Raw genomic sequence first — 4693 nt, 5'->3', positions numbered from 1 at the left:
CTTGACCCTCAAAACATGGGTGAAGGTGCAGGAATTAACATTCTACCTCCCTTAGTTACGGAGTTATAGACTAAAATAAGTAAAAAATTGCGGCCATTTTGAAATTCAATATGGCTGTCACCACGGGATCGATTTTTTTGGGGTCTATTTTTTTTCATGATCCTTAGGTCCTAAAATACCACTGTGGAAAGTTTCATGCTTTCTTCACAAACTGAACGATTTTTCCCTTAGCCGCTCCACTATCAGAGCCTTTTCAAACTTTACCCCGACCCCTACCACGCAAGAAACGCTTCTACGCCCATGTATATTTGTTTGTTTACACACACACACGCACACACACACACATATATATATATATATATATATATATATATATATATATATATATATACATATATATAAATGTCCTTGTTTATATAATGAGAAGCCTGTGCTCCGAATAGAAATTGTGAGAGGATCGCACACACATACAGACAATGTTTACAATCGACATAAATTTATGTGTAATCACGATGAAGAAATTTGAAGATGCTTTTATACATAAATGAGACATGGACAGTCGGTATTAAGACATAAGGATAATGGTCGGTGCATAATGTATTTGTCCTGTGTTCATCGATATAGATAAACATGTATTTCTGCTATGTTTTTCAAGAATATAACATATAAAACCCTTTTCCCCAAAGATTCTCTTGGTTGAGGATACACTTAGGCACGTTATTTAATGTTTCCCTTTTTCCTTTTGTCCAGTCAAATTGTGGCAAAACCAGGAAAAAATCATAACCGAAATTTTTTTCAAGTGCAAGATGTTCATATCCATCCCCTAAACTCCTAAGGATAATTACTCCAAAATATAACTGCAGGAAATGCCTCAAATTGGAAGTTATGTTCTTCCATTGAAGAAAAAAAAGTTTTTTTTTTTTCTTCTGCTGACATTTTATCATTATTCCTCCAATTCAAATCCAATGTTTTGAAGGTCAAGCAACCTAATTATATCATTGTATTCTATATCAGACCCCTTATTATATAGGGAATGTAATAATACATTGTACAACAACTGTATCATGAAAAATTTCAAACATTGATTAATAAAAAGCTCCATATTATTTTACTATATCAACACTGTTGTGTATATTTTCCGATGTGACAATAGAAGAGGATATCTGCCTTATCTGGCAAGATCCATTTACCTGTGGGAGGCCATATGCTGATCTTAGTCAGTCTGTCGATTGTATCACACAAGTGCAAGACGGAGAGCTTAAGAAAAGAAAAAAAGATGAACTCGCTGCCACTAAACCAGAAATCTGTATGCAAGTGAGCCGTTAGGAACTGACTGAGAGACGAGTTGAATGGCAACAAACTTTATTTGGACGGAGCATGTGTATATGTACAACTTGTTCCAGTGCAGAATGACACAAAAATTCAAACACAATGATTCAAGCGCATACAGGCATAAACGGGTTATCAGTGCGAGGGGAGAACGATAACGAAAATATAAAAAACTGAAATACCGTTACAGTGTACGAGCATGTGTGATACACATGCGGTACACCTATGTTGTGCGATCAAATGTTCCACAATTTAATTCTAAGAAATTCTGTTGACAGATTACAAAGAGTGCACGATGTTTTCGCAGTGCGCACCTTTGACTTTGAAAAATCTTGAAAGACTTTCTTATTGAGGTAATCTTTGAAGAAAAAACAGACCAAGTGTGTTTCTCAAAGGTAAATTTGCACACCTGGGATTTGTAATGAATTGTATATAATTAGTGATTAATTACAGAGATATCATTAATGCAAAGATCTGGATGTTGAGGAGCCAATGTCGACCTTCATACAATAATGCTTTTAGTTTTGGTAGGGTTAAACTTCATACCAGAAAATTTACACCATACGCTAATTTTAGCTAGATCACTCTTAACGGGGTCAGTAACCATAGGTTTACATTCTGGAGATGGGAGTGATGCAAACAGAATCATCTGCACAGGCAACGAGCTTATTTTCTAGGCCAAACCACATATCATGCTTATATAGTTTGAAAAGTAATGGGCCGAGAACATTACCCTGCCTATCACCAGAAACTGAATTACATTCCTAAAGTCACAATGGTGCTTCCCAACAACTATTCTGTACAATCTATAGCTTGAAAATTCAATAATGATGTTAAGAAAGGACCCGCCTACTCCGATCTGTTTAAGTTTCAAACAAGGGCCTGATAATTAACAGTCAAAAGTATCATTAAGATCAAGGCCAATCATTCTAACTTCCTGACCACAATCAAGGGATTTTTGTACATCATTAGAAAATGTGAGAAGGGCATCACATGCTCCAAGGCATTTGCGAAAACCAAACTGTAAATTAGGGAAAAGATGATTACCTTTAGCATACTTATTTAGAAGTTTTGCCAAAAGATGTTCAGAGCATTCATGGCTGTAGTGGCCTATTGGAAACGTCCCTGCCTGGTGATCTGCCGGGCTGGGGTTTGAGTCCCGGAGAAGCTCAATAGTTTTTTTTTTGTAGTTTCTGCAACCTCACCATACTTTTGAGATAAAGATAGGTGGTATGGGGGAACCAATAGGTCTACCCCTGACTCAGCAGCCAGACACTCCCTGGTCATAGGTTGGGGAAAGAGGGGGCTTAGGCGATGATCATGTATGGTCATTCTCCAGGGAATTATCCTGCTAGCTAGGGCATTGTCACTGTCTCTTGCCTCTGCCATTCGTGAGCGCCCTTTAAAACCTTTAAAATCTTAGATCATATGGAAGTTATGGAAATTGCCCGATAATCAGCAGAGCTAGAGAAGCAAGTTTGAAACTTACGGAGGAGTTAATTCATATCATCTCCATATTAAAAGGATTACCATCTCTATTATATGCAGGATTCTCAAGAACATCTTTTGAGAAATTATGTCTCAGAGGTTCCAATTGCTAAAAAATCTTATCTACATATGTTTCCGAGAGCCATTCAGTTGTTCCTCCCTTAAGAATCCGATGTGTATCAACAATAAAAAAGCTCTCGAAATTCGTGGAATAAGTGAAAATGGGCATAGAGATCTCCCCATAGACCAATCTTTAAGGGATTCATTAACTTGAGTAGTGAAGGAGAAACTTAAGAAGCTGGATCAGCGGAAATAGATAATAAGAGAGAGAGAGAGAGAGAGAGAGAGAGAGAGAGAGAGAGAGAGAGAGAGAGAGAGAGAGATTAATTATGTGTTAAATGTATGTTACAAAATCAATCGATATTGAAATATCTATCTATCTGTCTATCTATCTATCTACATTTGTAATAAACAAGATCACAAAAACAAAAAAGTGTAACAGCAAGTGCTTATTTTTTTCTATAAAAAACGAAAAATTAAGATTCCCATTAAATGCATAAAAAGAGAGAGCATAATTACGTATAATATGCTACATAATCTATCTATGTATCTATCAACCTATATATATAAATATATATATATATATATATATATATATATATATATATATATATATATATATATATAAATATATATATATGTATATACTGTATATATATGTATATATATGTAGTTATATATATACTGTATATATATATATATACAATATATATATATGTATATATATATACATATATATATATACATATATATATATATATATATATATATATATATAAATATATATGTAGTTTTATATATATATATATATATATATATATATATATATATATATATACAGTATATATATATATATATATATATATTTATATATATATATATATATATATATATATATATATATATATATATATATATATATATATAGTATGAACTATATATATATAGATATATATATACATATATATATATATAACATATATATATATACATATATATATACAGTATATATATACATATATATATATATATATGTATATAAGTATATATATACATACATATATATATATATATATATATATATATATATATATATATATATATACATATATTTGTTTTTAATGAAAAAGAAACCCCCGAAGAAATTGCAACACCGAGAGCTTAATATTCTTTCAAAAGAGAATAAAAAATAAATGAGATTCCCATGAAATGAACAATGATTTAAACAATGCATTCACCAAATGTAATGTTGATAATAACTGATAATAACTATATGATTATATTTGCACAAAATAAGAAATAAAACTTCGTATTTCTTGTGTTTATGTCTCCCTTGAATGATTGGCTTCTTCAGCATGTGTTTCTCCTTATGTCGGTCGCAAGATTCCCACTAGAAGCATAATGGTTCTCATTTGTTACTTCTGATAGAACATCTGGAACCCCAAAAGGAAGTTGTCATCATCATCTATTTGTGATGAATCAAATTCGGTGGGATGATGATGATTATGTTCTTAATTGACAGATAGTTCTGGCAGAAAAATTCAATTATTAAAATCTTCCTAATAATTCTTCAGGAAAGGTCGATTCATTATTTTCCCAACTGTTCAACAAACAAACTAACAAATATACAAAGCGTTTCTTTTTGTCGTCGACTCTAATGTGATAACTCTTTGTTGAGACTTGTACGGATTCTTTGGGGGAAATGGTGTTAATTGCTTGACGCCAGATGCGTACTTTCTACAGTTTCTGGGTTTATGTGTTATTGTGTGCACATATGATAATGGCAATACAAAGAATTTATATCATATTCTAATAA

Source organism: Palaemon carinicauda, chromosome 15 (assembly GCF_036898095.1).
Source record: "Palaemon carinicauda isolate YSFRI2023 chromosome 15, ASM3689809v2, whole genome shotgun sequence".
Lineage (NCBI taxonomy): Eukaryota > Metazoa > Arthropoda > Malacostraca > Decapoda > Palaemonidae > Palaemon > Palaemon carinicauda.
The sequence above is the reverse complement of the archived record's forward strand: the minus strand, read 5'-3'. Positions refer to the sequence as shown.